At 36.9% G+C, this 21,735-nt stretch overlaps 2 pseudogenes; one reads left to right on the forward strand and one right to left on the reverse strand.

Annotated features, from left to right (window-relative positions):
• Positions 1-333: 333 nt before the first annotated feature.
• Positions 334-6,073, reverse strand: LOC129502380 (pre-rRNA-processing protein TSR1 homolog; annotated as a pseudogene).
• A 12,447-nt stretch (positions 6,074-18,520) lies between these two features.
• LOC129502549 (heterogeneous nuclear ribonucleoprotein H-like) lies at positions 18,521-19,855 on the forward strand (annotated as a pseudogene).
• Positions 19,856-21,735: the final 1,880 nt, after the last annotated feature.

Below are 21,735 nucleotides of genomic sequence, written 5' to 3' on the forward strand. Positions count from 1 at the left end.
GCTCTTTCCCTTTCTCTCATTTCACTAATTCTTACTTCCCTCCATAGCAACAGTATGCAACCCAGCTGGTGTGGTAGAGTATGGAACTGTTTATCGAACTGGTGTTGCAGGGGTTGCTCTGCTGTCTCAGCATTTTCAGTTTCTCCGGAAGTAAAGCATCTTAGTATCTTAGTACTGTGCTCTGCTCAGTGGTGGAAATGTAGACTTAACCTCCCTAACTTGGGTGAAGTGGGCTAAAAGGCCAGCTCTTTATCAATCTGTTTCTGTTTAATTTGCACAGAACAGATGGGAGGGATTCAGTGTCCGCAGACACTCAGAAATTTTGTTTTCTGGTTAATTCAACTTTATATTTTCCCCTCTTAAAAAGCTTTCAAAATCGTAATGGAAAGTAGAGGTTTCAGTGAGATAATAGTTTGCTATTTGCTCCATGTCCTCTTCTAGCACTGCTGAAGAAATCTCACTTTTCACCCACAGTACTGGTTCTGGTACATCCAGATCATAAATCCATTTGGGGAAAACTGGTTTATAGAGGTTCATCAGTACTGTGTCCTGGGATTTTAGCTTCCCATCAAAACTGCACTTCAGGTGCCATGAGTACTTAAAGGCTCCTTGATATATCCCCTGTGGCCCCACTTTGTTTTCAGTTCCACTGGTTTTAATCCTAACACATTTCTCTGTTGAAGAACATGTAATGCACTACTGCTATCTTAGCAAACGTTTTGAAAGGATGACCACTCAAAATAACTCTCTTGATGACCATTCTGTCTGGATTCACTGACAATAGAAGCCAATGGTGATGAAGCTGGGCCTCCCATTGCTATTATATTGGAAAAGCAGCACAGATGCAGGAGAAAAAGTGATTGGGCCATATAATGTCACCACCAAGGCCCTGTCAGCAGATAAGAAGTCTCTGAAAATGGTGTTTATCTGCCACAGTGTGCTGAGATAATAAAGGTGAGGCTTGGAAGTGCCTGAACCCACAATGGAAGATCAGCTACTCTAGCTTCCATTGGCTTAGTGTTGCCAGAGTTCCAGCTCACTACCATATTCAATATTGACATCTTCTGCTCATCAGGTAGTAATGAAAATGAAATCAACAGTTCTCTTTGCTTGAAGTACTCAACCACTGACACAGGAACTTCAGACATGAAGTATGACATATCAACCAACCACAGTTCCTTCATCTTTTTTCCCCCTTAGTTTCTTTAAAAATGCATTTCCTAATATTACTAAAGCTCCGAAAATAAAAGATGAGAGCTTAATCTTGAGGAAGGTTTTTCTCAGGATCCTCTGAAGATGACAGACTCTCCTATAGTCCATTTCACATTCTTCCTCCATTTATCTTCACTACCTTTATTCTGAGATGCTTCCTCAATAAAATTCTCATGTTCCATATCATCATATTCATCTTCCCCACCACTTAGACCATCCTCATCCAAAATCTATTCAGGTTGCTAATTTGATATCCCTTTGGGAATCTTCTTTACCACCTTGGAATTTTCCTTCAAGAAGTAATTTTGCCTTGCTTAGCTCCCCCTCAGTGGGCCAAGTTTTCTCCTCTTCCATCAAATCTGGGATAGCTTCTGTTTACAAAGATTCTTGTCTACCAGGGTCTGCCTTTGTTAGGACCTTAAGGTCTTCCTCCATACCAGCTATAGTATCCTAGTGCAAATCTCCATTGCCACTGCTAGGGCCTTTTGGAATTTGACCACTCTAGGATTTAAAGGGAAATGGTCCATAGGGGCATCTATCTGTTTCATCTGGATATAATCTTGTCCAGTAATATGCAGCAAGTTAGTCACATTCAGAGCCTGCTCATGAATAGAGCCTGAGATTTTTCAAGGTGCTTACCAAGTTTTTCTTTTCACTGGGCATCAGCAGCATGTGTAAACAGGTTAGGCCTGTCAATCTGGAAAGGAAAGATGTCATTGCTTTTGGTTATCCAGCTGCCTGAGTAGCATCTTTACCTCTTGTTGAGCGTCCAATAGAAGTTTGTCATCAGGAAAGTGCTTCTCTATTGCTTTACTTAGCTTCTTTCTGACATCTATTTGTTTCTTCATTCGGAGGCCAAAAATCCCCTGGAGAGCTAGTGTATAGGTGGGAAGGCCTTGAACAAAGAGGCAGGAAAGACAGTAATTCCCAGTGCTGCCCCAGCCTTCTAGTGGATGGAGGAGGAAAAGGATGGTATGTACCACTTTAGCCATGTCTAACATAGTGTGCAGATCCCCTGACCTCGTAAATGTGAAAAATCACTGATGTTTTAAGGAGTGCCTAATAGCAAAGAGCTAGTGGTGTTTTCCCATTCATTCAAGTGTACTGTTCCAGTGTCCTTATCTTGAAACAACTAAAGTCATCTGTCAAGGAAATCCTGTTGTGCAGGGGCACCACCAATACCTGATGAGGAGGGCCATCCTTGCTGTCCAGGTATTTCTTCTCTGCCAGAATCATCTTCTTCCACTTTCAGAGGTGACTGGCATGACACCTCTGGTCTACTCTGTTGAACTCTTTTCTTACCTTCTTGCTTAGGATTTTCAGTGCTAGACAGCTTTTCCCATCCCAATGTGCAGATCCTAGATTCTAGTGCTGCCTGCCTTTATGAGATTTATTCTGCTACTTTAATGGCCTGGACAATGGGCCACCATGCTGCCACTCAGGTGTAGCCAGTCAGCCTGTATCAAGCTCTTTTAATCAAAGAAACAAAGCCAGTAAGAAATCTTATGGGACTGTGGGTATTGATGAAGTCTACATAAGAGTAGCCCATGCATCCGCTGCTATTTCTAAAGTCTCAAAATGTCCCACAGTTTGGGAAAAAAATGGATATGACATGAAGTGAAGGAAGAGTAATGGCAAATTGGAATATGCAAAAGTGAGCTGGAAATTTGAGGTTAAACTCCTAATGTTGATGATTTAGACAACCAGTAAAATTGCTGATGCACTTGAACATGACACTTTACAAAAACTGCTTCCAGGGCAGCCCCGGTGGCACAGCGGTTTAGTGCCGCCTGCAGCCTGGGGAGTGATCCTTGAGACCCGGGATCGAGTCCCACATCAGGCTTCCTGCATGGAGCCTGCTTCTCCCTCTGCCTTTGTCTCTGCCTCTCTCTTGCTCTCTCTGAATGAATAAATAAATAAATCTTAAAAAAAAAAAAAAAAACCTGCTTCCAGGATTTGGAGAAACTGAAAGGAGATATCTGATAGGAAGTAAAGCACCTGCAACTTGGCTGCTTTACCAGATCTACAAGGCATGTCAACATAATCTTGATATACCTTGTATGTAGCAGCACTTAACCTCACTTGCTAAGCATTAACATGCTGTGGTTTCACTTTGCCTTCTGAATCTTCTGCAAATTTCTCCAGGTTAGGCCAACCTTATCCCAGAACTATGAAGAGACAGGAATTCAGAAGGGAGACAGTTCTACCTAAGCTAAATCAACATAATTTAAAGCTCCCATAATCAATTCCTTGTCATTTTGGCTGATATATACACTATTTTATTTTATTTATTTTATTTATTTTTTTCAATATATACACTATTTTAAACTATACTATTTGCTTCAACGTGGATGGAACTGGAGGGTATTATGCTGAGTGAAGTAAGTCAATCAGAGAAGGACAAACATTATATGGTCTCATTCATTTGGGGAATATAAAAAATAGTGAAAGGGAATAAAGGGGAAAGGAGAGAAAATGAGTGGGAAATATCAGTGAGGGTGACAGAACATGAGAGACTCCTAACTCTGGGAAACGAACAAGGTGTGGTGGAAAGGGAGGTGGGCGGGGGGTTGGGAGGACTGGGTGACAGGCACTGAGGGGGGCACTTGACAGGATGTGCACTGGGTGTTAATGCTATATGTTGGCAAATCAAACTCCAATAAAAAAATATATACAAAAAAAAGTGTCACACCAAAAAGGTACCTCAGAAAGCAATTAAATACTTAAGATCATTAGATAAATAAATAAATAAATAAGCTATACAAAATTTCCAAACAAAGGTAATAACAAAGTGATGCTTCATCTTTAATGATGCAACTATATCTCATAACAATAAAAAAAAAACATGCTAATCTTTCCCCAAAGAGGATAAAAATTATTTTAACCATCTCGGTGTAAAATATATTCCTCTCCTAGCTGAACCACATTCCTCTTGATTTCTTATAACTCAAATTTTGAGATAGGAGGCCAGCATTGATGAACATTTCTTGTGTTTGACAAGAGGGGAGTGGGAAAGAAAAAGAAGTAAATATTTGATACATGATCAAATATGCTTATACTGATATAAGGAAAAATACAAATAACTATTGTAGTCCTTGTTTCTGCAATTATTCATGTGGCCATAGCCAGTTTTTATAATTATCTTCTTTTCCTAACCATTCATGACTCTGCCCTCAGTTATTACATTGGCTGGATGTGTTTTCCTGTTTGATGGGGAGACCATACCTTCATTCCTGAAGGTTCTGGGCCATTAGCAGTCACACTGAATTAGGGTTGTTATAGGTTCAAATTACCTTTAAGTACAGGACATAGGAGTACCAAAAGGCACTCCAAGGTATTGCCTACATTCCAAACATAATCCTCTTTTTACTATTATAAAGTAGAAACCTAATTTCCTAAGAGTACAGTAGCTCTAAATATCTCACCTGGGAGAGTAAGATTCTTTAATTTTTGATTCACTATCATTAGGAACCTAAAGTGGTCAGGTGACAAATTCAAATTGCAATGTATTGGAAACCATTGTTGAGTTCCCTGGTGAAAGGATTCTCCCATGGGAGCTAATAACTGTGTTGCAGAGCCCAAAGTTTTGTGTACTTAAGGACAGAGGGTAAAAATTTCACTGGTGTATCACAAGAGATAATAAGAATAACTCTCACGTCCAACTTTGGTAAAAGAGTTGTACTGGCAAGTCCAAATGATGTATTTGTTACTTACTAACTCCAAAATTCTCAATAAACATCATGCTTCTCTCATAGTAGTAGGAGGGGTCAGATGCAGCAACTTATGTTTATGAGTTACCCCAGAATACTAACACTAAACTAATAATACTAATACTAATACTAACACTAGAAAGCAAGACCAAACAAGCACCACGTCTTTTATTTATTTTTTTTTTGTTTAGTTTAATTTGTGGTTAAATGAAATAGTGATGCTGTCAGGATACACCGCTAGACCATAAAGGAAAAAAGACACAGGTGGAATCTGGATGAATCCCTGTTGCAGGCCATTGAAGCCTGAGAAGTTCTCCCCCATCCAGCAAGCAAGCAGAACAAAGGCAGAAATGAGAACAAGAGAGGTTAATGTCATTAATGGACAAGAGCCCCAGGGAAGGCTTTGCCATTACTTGTATTCACTCAGGTTTCCTGACAAAATCAGGGGTAGGTCCTTGAGGCAAGGATCACAAGGCAATCATTAACATATACTAAGTTTAGCTAACAATAGGTGGCGGGCATTCATCTCCTGGAGATTGCAATCTGTGACAACAAAGCTAGTGAGACAAGCATTCTAGTCAGAGGTTAGGTTTTAAGTGTCTCTGTTGTGTTCCTGGCTAATCTTGGGCACTTTTGCCCTGGAGGGTGGCTTTCCACCTGAGAGACAGCTTTCTGCCTTACGCTCTTTTAACCCACTTTGTGTAATTGCAAGGCCTTTTTACAGCTATCTCCCATAAATCCCTGTGTGGGCTTCCTTATGCTCTTTTCTGCCTATGAGGGGTCATGCAGAGTGAACTCTTCTCCCATCAACAACACTGCAACAACATATGTGAAATATTGTCTACTATAAATACCCATTAGAGACTCAGCACTCAAACTTTTATTGGGGACTAATCACATAAGCATTTAGCAAAATTCTTTTTAGCATATAGCAAAATTCCAGACTCCCAGAAGGAAAGTAGGTGTTTAGGATTAAACTCCATTGCTTGCTCAAGTAATCTAGGCACCATGAGCTGCCCTAATCAATTAGTTGTTGACTGGAAATACTCCCAAAACCAAGTTACCAGATGCCAGCCAAGGACCTACCTTATGAGCAAGGCTTTTTCTAAGAACAGCAGTCTCAAGTCTGCCAAAGAAACTCTTTTCTGCATAGTACCCATCTGCTGTGCTCAACTGACATTGATACCAGAATATTCCCAGGGCAGATGACCTTTCAGGACAGGAGTCCAGGATTCCACTGCCATCTCTCTGATATTTGTGGAGAAGCACCATGTCTTTTATAACTTTAACTCAATTCTTGATGCCAAACTCTTTCTTAAGGAAGTTAAGCAATAGCTCATCTAGATTTGTATATTTTAAGTGTATCCACAATAACTTAAAGAGTAATTCATCCTCCTAAAAATACGATAAATTTATAAAATATTCTGAAATTCTAAAAAAGTCATAAAATATTTCTATAATTTTTCAGAATATAGTGCTTTAAAGAGTTCTCCATGGATCAGTGCATGACCCACTTAAGAAATGAATATAATCTCAATTTGTTTCAGCAGTTCACAGAATACATTTTCTTCATTCTTTCAACACGTTTATAGTTTGACTACCAGATACCTGGAACACTATGTAAAGTTTATAGTAGCAATAAAAATAGGCAAAGTCTTTTTTTTTTTTTTTTAATTTATGATAGTCACAGAGAGAGAGAGAGAGACAGAGACACAGGCAGAGGGAGAAGCAGGCTCCATGCACCGGGAGCCCGATATGGGATTCGATCCCGGGTCTCCAGGATCGTGCCCTGGGCCAAAGGCAGGCGCCAAACCGCTGCGCCACCCAGGGATCCCCAAAATAGGCAAAGTCCTAATTATAAAGTAAATTTTTTTATTTCTGGAACATACGAGGGGATAGGGAAAAACAGGCAATAAACAAGTAAGAATATTCTAGAAAATTTCATAGAATGTGCTGTGAAGAAAAGAAAATGTTGGTAATGGAAGAGAGTGATTCTCCCTAAAGGAAGTTACTTTGGATAGATAGGATTATTAGGGTCTTTTTTGAGGATGTGACTTTTGAACTGGAAACTAAGTGACAAAGAGCTATAGGAAAACTGAGATGAGAGCTCCTCTAATACACTAAGGGAAAAGCAAGGTCGTCATGTTGGGGGCAAAGAAACCAGTGTGAATGGAATGTCATGAGGAAAAGGGAAGAGTGATGCTGGATGAGGTCACAAAAATAAGCTGGATCCAGAATATGTAAGACTTTACAGAGTGTGATACATTATCAACATTTTATTATATGAATCTGATATGTTAATTGTGTTAAGCACGAGATAAGCATAATGTAATTCACATTTTGGAAACTCTTCTGCTACTAGAACAGGACTTCTAAAAGTGATGGAATGTAGAGATAGACTAGTCAGGAGAACATAATAGTAGCCAAGGTAGGACATCATGATACCTTTAACAGGATTTTAGTCTTTGAAAAGGAAAGAAGTGGCTACAGGATATGCTGGAAGTAGAACAAAAAATAGGGAGTGTTAAGACCACCGAAAGTGTCTTTGGTTTTAATCCTGAGCAACCGTGTGAAATTTTTTGCCATTTACTGAGATGAAAAACCTGGGTTAGATGTAGTTTTGACAAGGAGTTAAAGAGGTACAAAGTTATCAGTTGTGTTAAATGTTAAATATGAGATTACTATACAGCATACAAGTGAAGATATAAATTAGTTTGAATCATATAAAATTGTCTTTTCTTTTCTTTTCTTTTCTTTTCTTTTTTTTTATAAGCTAAAAACACTTGAATGCCATCAATTTCATGTGGTTCTGTCACCTAATAGTATACTGTTGTATATATGAGTTTGGAGTTCAAGGAAAAGCTTAGGTTTAGAGAGAAATTTGGGAAGAATTGGCATATTGATGTTATCTAAAGCCATGAAACTAGATGTGATCATATAGGAATGAAGTATAAATAAAAATTGGGCCCATAGGTAAGCTAGGAACCCAATAATATTTATAGATCAAGAATAGATGGGAAATACAAGAGACCTCAGAAAAAGCAACTGAAATGAGTCATTTTTTTAAAAAGATTTTATTTATTCATGAGAAACACAGAAAGAGAGGCAGAAACACAAGCAGAGGAGGAGAAGCAGTCTCCATGTAAGGAGCCTGAAGCAGGACTCAATCTGGGAATCTGGGGTCATACCCTGAGCCAAAGGCAAATGCTCAACCATTGAGCCAACCAGGTGTCTCGAGTCTTATTTATTTATTTATTTATTTATTTATTTATTTATTTATTTATTTATTTATTTTTGTATTTATTTGACAAAATAGCAAAACATTTTTGGGGGGGTCTGATCTTTTGGTATAGCTGTTTTCCATGTCCTGTCACATTAATAAGATGAGTACAATTTATCTGGGAGTGAGCCACTGGGAGTCTGAAAAGTTGGCTCTTGATCCAACAAAGAACCATAGGAAATCTTTTCAAATTTGAACAGCCATAGTATTTATCTAACTGCAGTATTCAATATTCATATGCTGCTGCAACTTCTACCAACTATTCCATAAGGTATTGGCAGTTTAGGATAGACTCAAGATGAAATACACGATCATAATATTTTCCTATATTATATCATAAAATGAATATGACATAGAATTTCCAAACTCATATTTACTTCACAATTGGTGCAATGTAAACTGAGCATTTCAACTTTCTCATTTCTTCAGTAGATTGTTGACTTTTTCATCTTTATATTCAGAAGCTTCATCTAGGGCAAATGTATACTTGTTATATCTAAATTTAGAGGGCATCTCTCAAATTCCTTGCAGTTTGTTTCAAAAACAGAAATGTAGCATGTAAATGGAAACCACTTGAGATAATATAAAATTAACCTAGGGTGAATTTGGAAAACAAGACTGAAAAAAATGAACAGTAACAAGGTACTTGGTTAGGAGACCACAGGCTACTGAAATAAACTTATGGATGCCACTCTGGACATCACTGGAAACTCAATTCTACAACTTCTTGCAAATGCCACCATTGAAACTCTGACTCTGTCAACTTGAGTAACCTCTAACTTCTCTTGAAATTTGTGATTCTCTCCTAATATTCAGTGCCTAAGTAAGGAAGACCTGATTCACCAACCCAAGCTCATGTGTCAGGGACCTTTTAGACTGTGGATGTAGGATGGGGACTTGCCTCCCACCAGATACACAATAAAACTAGGAATTCTAAATTTAATCTATTTAAATTATAGCTACTCAATGAGTGACAATTATCTACTATAATGAATTTTTTTCACCACTATCTGCATGTATTCCTCTTTTTATACTTGGAAAACAATTGATTCCACGGGACATAATTCAAGGGTTTCTTACACTACTAAAGCACATTCCATTTCCAAAGGAAGAGGACCTAAAATTTGATCAGTTTTTACATTCTATTCTAAGTACAGACTTTCTAGGAAATCCTAAATTTCCTCATAATTCAATACTGAATCCAACCTCTATCAAACTCTTGATCCAATGTCTTTCTATGACTCCGAATTCATTTCTATGTAAGAAAGTTTGCTACCTACAATATAGAAATAAATATAAACACTAGAAAGGAATTAAAAATGGACAAAGGCTACAGTCCTTGGTGTTTAAAACTAAACAGGAAGCTATGGTACATATTTACAAATTACCTCCTCAATCACCCACTGCAGATTCTTCTGGCTTTAAGGCAGTACCTCAACTTGTCAGGCTTTTGTACCCACAGTATGATCTATACTTTTCTCAATGAGAATCTGTGATTTTGACGATCCTACCTGTATAAATTGCAGTAACATTTGTACTCCATGTAGTTCTATTAGTGGGTACTTTAGAGGATCACCTGAGTTTTATTCATATTCTTCATTCAATTATGTAATACTCCCCTGATAGTGAGTATTAATCATGGCAGTCTACATAAATATCTCTTTTTGCCTTTTGACCTAATTGTATGAGAAGCTGCATTGGCTAAAAGGCAATCTCAGCTTCTAAACCAATGTAATAACAATAACAATCAATCAATGCAATTCAATGAGCATTTTTGAAACATTTCCTGGAATCCAGTAGAGCCCAGAATCATGGGAGTAAGTACACATATTTCCCTTAAGTATATATTTACGTATAATTCCACTTCCATTTTTTGTTTCCTCTTTTACTCTATGTATGGGAGCAAATTTTTCAAACATTTTTGAGTTAAAAAGTTTTGCTGGATGAACAGAGATATGTAATAGTAACACAGTTTTTGTTTTTCCTTATCTTTTCAAAATGAAGAAGAATTGACATACAATATTGTATTTGTTTCAAGTATACAACATGATTTTATATTTACATACATTATGAAATGATCACTGCAATAAGTCAAGTTACCATCGGTCACCGTTCAAAGTGACAATATTATTGATTATATTCCCTGTGCAGTTCATTACATCCCAGTGTATTGCCTATTTATAACTGGAAGATTGTACCTCTTAATTTTATTCCCCTATTCATCTACCCCTGTCCCTGGCAACCATCAGTTTGTCCTCTGTATCTATCACTCTGTTTGTTTTGTTTTATTTCTTTCATTTTGTAGATTTTACATATATGTAAAAACATACAGTATTTGTCTTTGTCAGATATGTTTCACTTAGCATAATGCCCTCTAGATCCATCCATGTAGTCACAAATGGCAAGATTTTGATTTGTATTTCTCTGATGGTTAATTACATTGAGCATCTTTTCGTGAGTCTGTTAAACATCTGTATGTTGTCCTTGGGAAAATGTCTATTCAGGTCCTTTGTTCAGCTTTTAATTAAATTGTTTGGCTATTTGTTATTGGATTCTGAGTTATTTATATATTTTAGATGTAACCCCTTATTAGATATAGCATTTGTGAATGTCCTTCAATTCAGTAGGTTGCTTTTTAATTTTGTTGATGGTTTCCTTTGCTGTGAAAAAGCTTTTTAATTTGAAGTAGTCCCATCTGTTTATTTCTGCTTTTGTTGTCCTTGTCTGAGGAGATAGATTAAAAATATATATATTGCTAAAAAAAATATTGCTAAGACCTATGTCAAAGAGCTTATTGCCTCTTGCCTAGGAGTTTTATGGTTTCAGATTTTACATTCAAGTCTTTAATCCATTTGGGGTTTATTTTTGTAGATGGCGTAAGAAAGTATTCCAGTTTCATTCTTTTGCATGTAGCTGTCAAGTTTTTCCAATATAATTTTTGAAGAGACTGCCTTTTCATCATTGTATATTCTTGCTCTTTTGTTTTAAATTAATTGACCACATAAGTATTTTTGGAGTCTCTATTCTGTTTCACTGATCTATGTGTCTGGCTTTGTGCCAATACCATACTGTTTTGATTGCCAAACCCTGCAGTATAGTTTGAAATCCAGGAGCCCAATACCTCCAGCTTTCTTTTTTCTCAAGATTGCTTTGGCTATCTTTTGGCTATTTGGTTGGACATTTCCCAAATTTTGATTGCTAATTTAGAACACATTTTACAGCCTATAGGGCAGCATAATAATTTTGCAAGGTTCTGTCTCACATGTGACTCCATATGTGTTTATAAAGTTATTCCCTTCTAAGATATGTGAGAATGCTGAATGTCATGGACACCAGTTGATGATTCTTTTACTAAAAAAATAATTATTTGGCCACATACATATTTTAGAGACCTTAAAAAAAGGTCTAATACATACATATGCATATAATTAGTGGTGCTGGGATCCCTCGGTGGCGCAGCGGTTTAGCGCCTGCCTTTGGCCCAGGGCGCGATCCTGGAGACCCGGGATCGAATCCCACATCGGGCTCCCGGTGCATGGAGCCTGCTTCTCCCTCTGCCTGTGTCTCTGCCTCTCTCTCTCTCTGTGTGACTATCATAAATAAATAAAAAAAAATTTTAAAAAAAAAGATCAGATAGCACTTAAAAAAAATTAGTGGTGCTGGAGGAATGATAATGGGCAAAACAAGCGAATATAAATTTTAATATTCAAAGACTGGCATAGGGAATGCCTGTTTGGAGGGTTTAAACCTGGAATGTGGGCCCTAGCTATGGTAGAATGAGACATGGGAAATAAAACATGGGGACCTTTGTATTGTACTTAGAATTTCTGTCTTGGATGGGAGAGGGAGAGATATTAAATATCCAGAACTACTCAAATTGAATAACATTATGTAGTCCCCCTGGTTGCTTTGGGCAACAGATAGAACAGGGGCTCTGGAAATAATAGGTGATCAAAGAAAGAGTAATAGAATGATGCATACTATACTTGTTTTTTTAAAAAGTGGCCTTTAAGCTGGTGTGTTAGACTAGCTCTGGTTGTCCAACTGGAGAGTACTTTTACAGAATTTATTTTAGTTTTCAGATATCAAGTAATATGTGGTTATCCTGATCATCTGTGTAGTTGCCTACCTCTGGGATGACCTCCAGTGACCCCCACCTCCCTATCGTCATACCACTGTGTATTTCACTCCCAGCTTGTCCTAGCGTTGATATGTGTAACCAGAAGAACATGACAGATTGATGGTATGTCACTTTTGAAGTTAATTTATGAAAGGTATGGTAGTTTCCATCTTGATCTGTCTTTTGCATCACTTACTTAGGGAAAAGTCAGTTGCCATGTAGCATATCTCAATGCTGGAACACAAGTGATAAACAACGGAGTCCTCCAGCCACTGACCATATAAGTGAGCTATAATGAAAGCAGATCCTCTAGTCTCTGTCAGACTTTCATATGACTGCAGTCCTGGCTGACAGCTTGACAGAAATCTTATAAAAGAGCCTCCTGGATCAGGATCATCTATTAAATCACTATAGGATTCCTGATCTCTATGTGAGCTAATAATTGTTCATTGTTTCAACTGCTGAATTTTGGGGCAATTTTACACAGTAACGGAAAATTAATTAAATTTGCTTGATAGATTAGCTAGAAAATTTTATAGAGCTATACTGATGACTAATGCTAGAGGTTCATAGTCCTACTTACGATTTTTGACTATTAGAATCCTTGCCATATAAGGCTTAATGAAGTTGATTATTTTTTAACAATAAACCAAAGAAAGTGGAATATATCTTATGATAGAAGTTTTAGTATGTGACAGCAAAAAATTAAAGCATAACTAATGTCTGTTAGTGTAAAAAGAGGCTTTGGAAAACACACAGTGAAATCATTTGTTTGGTAAAGAGATAACTGATTAAAAATTGAGCTTCTAGTCCATACCATGATTGGCTTACTTAATCAAGGCCTTATTGGTCCTACCTAATTGCTGAATTATATCTAAGAAGGTAGTTTAATTTATGGATTATTTAGTTCTGATATGATTTTTAAAAATGCTCTATTAGTTGATTTTTTTTCCAAGCTGAATCTTAAAATTTGTAATCAATGCAACATGCAGAAATATGCACGTTTTCTATTTTTTTCCTTTTTAGTAGTGAGCACTATTACAGATGCATAAGCTTGTGAGTAGGGCAGTATATATCTACCGTATTTACCATTTGATGAAGTTTTGCAAATTATACCAATTTATTTCAGCATTTTACTCTAATTGGGTCCACTGTAAATACTTTTTGAATGGAATTTAATTATATTGCTAACCTCTGATTGACAGAGGATTACTATTATTTTAACAGCTGCCATCAACTTCCTTAAATTCCTTTGGGGAAAATATGTTTTTCCAAATACTGTGTGAAAGAAAAGTCACCTGAAAGGCAGAATGAATTCTAAAATGCCAACTCCTACAGTTTCTATTTTAAAGACATCTTAATAGTTTTAAAGAACCACTTAGGAAAGATATAAATACATCTATCTCTTCCTTCAGGTGTACTAAGCAAATTAGCACTGAAAATACCTAAAGACCCCTGAGTTGAATTATGACAAGTAGCTAAATCATTTATAGATATGTGTGTGTAGTATAGACGTTTATTCTAAAAAGCCTTTTAGCTGGAATTTTTTCTTGCACATTTTCATATGTGTTTTGTTTTGTTTTAATGAGAGAGAGCGAGAAAGCAGGGGAGGGAGAAAGGGGAGAGGAAGAGGGAGAGAGAATCCCAAACAGGCTCCATGCTCAGTGTGGAGCCCAATTTCACGTCCCTGAGATCATGATCTAAGCTGAAATCAAGAGTCGGATGCTTAATCAACTGAGCCACTCAGATGCCTCTTGTATGTGTTTTCAAATCAGATGAACAGATATGTGAAAGTTTTTGGAAATGGAAGAGAGCCTTGGAATCTGTGACAATGCCAAAATATGTGGTGAACAAAATGCTTCAATGACTTAGCTATTTGGAAATATTGCAGAGCAAAAAATGCTGTGGGTAATTTATAATAAACAATAGAAGAAAGTGCATGCTAGAATCCAGGTGTTTGCTCTTCCAACCTAGTTGTTGGTTAAACCCAGAGATTTTATGGTAGTTGTATGATTAGAATGCATGTTGGGAAATAAGGGCAATGCCAATAAAACAGGTACCTATTGTATTGTCGCATCTGTGCGACATTTTTCTGTGAAGGATGATGTAGGGAAAGCTGAGCATCAAAATATTTATTATAATGATACTTATAATCGCAGCAGAGACTACCACCTGACATTCAGAAGCAATGGCTCTAAGCACCTACCATTTACAAAGCTAACTTTGTATTTTTGTCCAAGGAGATCTATAGGTTAAGAGAAAATGGTGGGTATTGTAATTAATTAGTAATATTCTCTTATTTGCCAACAGCACAAGATTGTTGCAGTTTCTACTTACTCATCTGTCAGGGTTTTGCACGTACATTTATAAGTCTTTTTTAACCATAACACCTGTACCTAGAATCTCACAAAATGTTTGTTATGCTAAATATACTTAAGCTTTTCAGGTTTCTGCACACACACTTGTATGTTGTTATGTTAAATAGTAGTAGGGACAGGTGTCCCAAATTAGCCTGTTAAGTTTGCTGAGTTTAAAACAAAATGCTACCATGTGTCTTTTGCATTTTAAAGACCTAACAAATACTATGCTTGGAGGTGATTAAATTTCAAAATCTATTTTTAAGTATTCCTCTTTTCTCCTTTGCATTCATTCTGATGGAATACCTTCTGCTTCTATCCATTTCCACTGATACTGCCCCTCTTGCAAGTCCATGAAAGAGAATGTTTTCTAGTTAAAAACATTTTTTTAAAAGGAGCTTTGGCTTGAGTTTGCCATAACTCTTGTTTGAGTGATTGATATTGATGGTGGCTAAAATGCTGGGATTATGTTGAGAATTTAATGTATCAAGTCACATTTAAATTTCTTTTTGTGTCTCTTTTGCATTTTATATGGACATTTAAATGTCTGCTCCCTCAGCTAGGGAAGCTCTGCCAACAGCAACACAAGAAAAGCATTAACATGGATTTTTCTACTTACCTGTATTCTGTGTTCTGGGAGTCTGGAAAATCTGAATTATATGCCTTCGGGGCAAGAACTGAAACTGATTTTTTGTATTTTACTTTTTGTAGCACCACACTAATGTGGAGATTGTGTGTGTGTGTGTGTGTGTGTGCATGTGTCTGTATGTCATATGGATCAAAAACAAATTTATAATATAATTTTAAAAATTTTAGCTTGTCATTTTTTCTTCATTTTCTTTTTCTCATTGTTTTTGAAGGCTTTCTATATGTTTAATTTCAGATATCATTTTTATGTATAGTTGATCTCAATATTTCTGAAACTGGTATTAGAATATGGCCATATTTAATATTTATATTTGTTTATATTTGTTGCAAGAACCAAAAAAATAAACACAATTTTTAAATTCTCATAAATATTTGAAAATAACAAAAAAATTTAACAGAATTTTCTCTTCTCAGTTGGCCTTTTCCCCTTTAAATTAAGTGCAATGAATTCTGTTAAGCTATTGCATTTGCAAAAGTCTCCTCCTTGTAGAATGACGGTAGAGAGAATAAGATGAAAATAGAAAAAGCAGAGAAGTGGAACATGCACCATTCTGTATTTGTCTTCATTCAGTAGCTATAACTCTAGCAGTATAAATATTTCTAGATAATATTTCTATTCAGTTATTTCCAAGATAAGAAATATTAATTCTAATAGGTATGGCTAGAGCCAAGACATTTTTTTTTTTAATTTTTAAGCACTTGTAGAATTGTGGAACAAAACAAAACAAAACACAAGGGATATGTAGAGGGAAGTTTAATAGTGAAGAAATCTCAAAGATGAGAAAAACAGGAAGGAAAATGATCTTCAATAATCAGAACAGGAATGAGCCAGTATACTTTGCTCTCAGGCTTTGGATATCTGAAAAGAAAAACAGTAAGAAAGCAGGTGTTATATTAGACAAAGAACTGAAAAAAAATCTGGAAGCATGAGACTTTCACTAATTTCAACCATACATGAACGCCTGGATAAACTGGGATTCTAGCCAAATAGAATGGAACAAGGCAACAGAAACAAATCATGCTGTGCTTCACTGAGGATATTAGCAGCTTGATAATTGTGTCTGAAATGCTTTTCTTTGTTTCTGTCTAATTGCCATTAAATTCATCATTTCACACAGAAGTTAAGGCCAAAACTCAAGGAACATTTTGAGTCATGTCACTTCATTTTAGGACTTGTTTTATCTGCTTAAAATCAAGTTGATTTTTCCATCTTGCAAATTATCCATCTGAAGAAAATGATTATAAGTCACCTGAAAAATTATATAGATGGGTACTAGGAGATCTGTATTGTATGCATTTTTCTATTATCCCTTTATTTCTGGTGTGAATTTTCAGAAACGTATTTTCCCATTTTGAATATGGAAATATCTGGGAATTAATGATAATTTTAAGGGGTAGCTAGTAAAGGGCCATTGAACCTCAAATTTCTGATTCTAAGTGATGTGTTCCTTCAATTATTCAGTGCTATTGAACAAATAAATTACCTATAATATTGAAGTTTTTAAAAATTAGAAGTCGCATAATGACTTCAGAATGTATCTCCAAGCTGAGATAGAAAGGAGAGGAAAGACAATGCTCTCCCACCAGTGGTGTTGGCACCAGATAAAGGAGGCTTCTAAACTCATTAAGTGTATATAATTACATATACCCTGGAAGTTATACTCATGGAAAAAAGGTAGTAATGGAAGATAATCACAGAAAAAACCAAAACTGATATTTTCAATCTAGATTTACTTATGTTTCCTTACCATCTATAACAGGAAATATAGTTTTATTTTATTTATTTTTTTTAAAGAATTTATTTATTTATTTATTCATGAGAGACAGAGAGAGAGAGAGAGGCAGAGACACAGGCAGAAGGAGAAGCAGACTCTATGCAGGGACTTGTGGGACTCGATCCTGGGCCCCCAGTATCACACCTTGGGCTGAAGGTGGCATTAAACTGCTGGGCCAACGGGGCTGCCCAACTAATGTAGTTTTATCATTGATAAGAGAACTGAGGTTTTGGCAGTTACTTCTCCATGGCAACAGTGCAGGATAACAACTCTTCTATGCTAAACAACAGTATGGCCAAGTAATTCTCTATATCCCTTCTCCAAATTTTCCTGCCAACACTGGCACCTGGCATAAAGTACAAAACCAGCCAGCTCTAAATCTCTGCCTATGGCAGTGTAAGTCCCACATGTGTTGCAAATCTAAAGGATTTACCAATTATTTATTTACCAAAAGAGAAAATTCTTTATGCAACTGATTTATTACATTAACTCTCTTCCAGCATGCATCTTCTGTTAGATTGTCATCTTGGAGGTACGTTATTTTTTTCTATTTGAGTTGAAATAAATCATATTGCCTTTCTACCTTTGCAATTTACTCAAGTTGTGATATTTCTCCCAAAATTATGATTTGATGTAGAACTAAAAATCATGAAAATTAGAGATTTTACTATCTAAACTATTTAAAAGAAAATAGTCAATATTTTTAGAAAGTCAAGCATACTCTGGGATTCATTGCCCAATTTTAACATTTTTTTAATCACTAGAAACCACTTGAGAACAGTGTTAGTTTGTAGGGGCATAACTGTCTCATGTTGGGGCCTCTTTCAAGTAGAACACTCTATTATGAATATTAATTTCCAAAATACTTGTAGACATACTTCATTACATGTGTGAACTCCTTCTTATTTAGAAATAGCAATACATATTGAACTGTGTAAAACCATTCCTATCCAGCCTTATCTTAGTTCATACAAATGTCTCATTGGAAGGGAACATGAAGAAGATCTTTCATTCTGGTTGGCCTGTCAGTCCTTCTTTTCTCCCTCCCAACAATTTAAGTCAGAAACCGTAGGTTCAGAGAGTTTAGATGGCTGATAAGGAATATGCATGGGCCTAACAATCTTGCATAAATCTAAGATCATTCTGATGGGCTAACCCAGCTATAGAGCTTCCTGTGAGGTCTTCTAAGATAGTTTTCTGTTTCAGCTTTCTGCCCTTCCCAATCTTGTTTCTTTCCTGTAATCAGGTGACAATCTTAAGGTCACACTTAACAAGCTTCCTGTGCTCTACTCTCCATCTCAGTCTGTTTCTGGGAACCTGCAACAGATTTCTGTAAGAAAACAGACTCCCAATTTCTTCTCAGCCACACGGAAATCGTGTGTTCAGCCTGTGTCGGCACCAGGACTCAGTAAGAGACAATGATGTTGGGCACCGAAGACGGAGAGGGGTTCGTGGTGAAGGTCTGGGGCTTGCCCTGGTCTTGTTTGGGGGATGAAGCACAGCGTTTTTGTTTTGTTTTGTTTTGTTGTGTTTTCTGACTGCAAAATTCAAAATGGGGCTCAAGGTATTCGTCTCATCTACACCAGAGAAGGCAGACGGAGTGGAGAGGCTTTTGTTGAACTTGAATCAGAAGATGAAGTCAAATTGGCTATGAAAAAAGACAGAGAAACTATGGGACACAGATATGTTGAAGTATTCAAGTCAAACAATGTTGAAATGGATTGGGTATTGAAGCATACTGGTCCAAATAGAACTGACATGGACAATGATGGCTTTGCTTTGTATGGCTTAGAGGACTCCCTTTTGGATGTAGCAAGGAAGAAATTGTTCAGTTCTTCTCAGGGTTGGAAATTGTGCCAAATTGGATAACATTGCCGGTGGACTTCCAGGGGAGGAGTACGGGGAGGCCTTTGTGCAGTTTGCTTCACAGGAAATAGCTGAAAAGGCTCTAAAGAAACACAAGCAAAGAATAGGGCATAGGTCTATTGAAATCTTTAAGATCAATCGAGCTGAAGTTAGAACTCACTATGATCCACCACAAAAGCTTATGGCCATGCAGCGGCCAGGTCCCTATGACAGACCTGAAGCTGGCAGAGAGTATATAACAGCATTGGCAGGGGAGCTGGCTTTGAACAGATGAGGCGTGGTGCTTATGGTTGAGGTTATGGAGGCTATGATGATTATAATGTCTATAATGATGGCTATGGATTTGGGTCTGTTAGATTTGGAAGAGACCTCAATTACTGTTTTTCAGGAATGTCTGATCACAGATATGGGGATGGTGGCTCTACTTTCCAGAGCACAATAGGATATTGTGTACATATGCGGGGATCACCTTAGAGAGCTATTGCAATTCATGAAGATGCTGTGGCAGCTATGTCAAAAGACAAAGCAAATATGCAACACAGATATGTATAACTCTTCTTGAATTCTACAGCAGGAGCAAGTGGTGGTGCTTATGGTAGCCAAATGATGGGAGGCATGGACTTGTCAAACCAGTCCAGTTATGGCGGCCCAGCCAGTCAGCAGCTGAGTGGTGGTTATGGAGGTGGCTATGGCGACCAGAGCAGCATGAGTGGATATGACCAAGTTTTAAAGGAAAACTCCAGTGATTTTCAATCAAACATTGCATAGGTAGCCAAGGAGCAGTGAGCAGCAGCTACTACAGTAGTGGAAGCTGTGCATCTATGGGAGTGAACAGAATGAGAGGGATGTCTAGCATGTCCAGTATGAATGGTGGATGGGGAATGTAACTGATCCAGATCACTGACTCTTGGTGAACGTTTTTTAGAGAAAAAAGTTTAACAGTTTTGCAATACAAGCTTGTGATTGATGCTTACTCTAAGTGGCAATCAGGATTGTTTTAAAGACTTAAGGTTCAGGGATCCCTGGGTGGCGCAGCGGTTTGGTGCCTGCCTTTGGCCCAGGGCGCGATCCTGGAGACCCAGGATCCATGGTGCATGGAGCCTGCTTCTCCCTCTGCCTATGTCTCTGCGCCTCTCTCTCTCTCTCTCTCTCTCTCTGTAACTATCATAAATAAATAAAAAAGAATTAAAAAAAAAAGACTTAAGGTTCAGTATTTTTGAACATAAACATTCATCTAGGATGTAACACCTGAGGAAACTAGAACTGTTAAACAAATTTCAGCTTTACTCTACTTCTGTTGTAGGATGTACTTAATAAGCAGCAAGTGTATTTAGGTTAAAGCAGTTGAATTATGTTAAATGTTGCTCTTCTACCACATTACATTGAACACCGTTGGGTTGCATGTTGAAAGACATGCTTTTTTGTAAAACGCAATATAGGAGCTGTGTCTATAATTAAAAGTAAACACATTTAGCATGTTTGTTAATTCTAGTTTCATTTAATAATCTCTAAGGCACGTAAGCATAAGCTTTTTTTTTTTTTTTTTTTTTTTAAGTTAACGGGCAACTTTGAGACGCAACACCATACATTAGGATTTTGGTCTTGGTGTTTGTATGAAATTCTAAGGCCTTGATTTAAACTTTTCCTTGTATTGTGATTTCCTTTTAGGTGTATTCTGCTAAGTGAAACTTTTCAAATAAATCTTCTTTTAAAAACTGAAAAAAAAGAAAAGAAAACAGACTCCTGAAGGAATCATAAAGCTTATGTCTTTTGGTTGTGTTCCATATCTGAAAAACCAATGTCACAAAGCTTTTCCCTTAATTTCAAGGAATACTGGTGGTAGCATAAAAAAATATCCAGAAATCTACAGTAAGTAATATGAAAATAACCATGGACATGGAGCCTCATGTTCTAGTCTAGTTCTCCTCCTCTCTAGGTAGAGAACATAGAGAAATGTCAGGTGTCATGGAATGATTCCATGTCCTAAACAAGATACAGCACAATGTCTGTCACATAGTGGTGCTTTTTTTACACCATATACAAAAATCAACTAAAAAATGGATGAAAGACTGATGTAGGCCTGGAAACTATAAAACTCCTAGAGAAAAAGCTTTGTGACGTTGGTCTTGGCAATGATCTCATGGATCTGACACCAAGAGCACAGGCAGCAGAAACAAAATAGGCAAGTGGGGGCACATCAAACTATAAAGCTTCTGCACAGCAAAAGAAACAGAGTGAAAAGACAACATACAGAATGGTAGAAAATATCTGCCAACCATATATCTCATAAGGGGTTAATTTCAAAAATATATAAAGAACACCTACAACATAACAACACAAAATAAATAACCCAATTAACAAATGAAAAAAAGGACTTGAATGGATTTCTTCAGGGAAGATGTACAAATGGCAAACAGGTATATGTAAAGGCACTCAACTTCAGAGACATGCAAATCAAAAAAGGGATGTCACTTTACATTTTACAATGGGTATTATCTACCCAATTCCTTCCAAAAAGACAATTAGTGACGATGTGGAAAAATTTGACACTTGTCCACTGTTAGTGGAATGTAAAAAAATAAAATAAAATAAAATGTCCAGCTGCTATAGAAACAGTATGAAGTTTCCACAAAAAAATCCTTCTATTTCAAACATATCAGGAGTAGAACTTGCCCTAGAATTCTATTTGTATTGTAAAATTAAGCCTGAGGATACTAAGTTATCTGATGACAATCTTTAGGCAATCATTCAGGTATTCTTGTTTGGT

Source organism: Nyctereutes procyonoides, unplaced genomic scaffold (assembly GCF_905146905.1).
Source record: "Nyctereutes procyonoides isolate TBG_1078 unplaced genomic scaffold, NYPRO_anot_genome, whole genome shotgun sequence".
NCBI classification, from domain to species: Eukaryota; Metazoa; Chordata; class Mammalia; order Carnivora; family Canidae; genus Nyctereutes; species Nyctereutes procyonoides.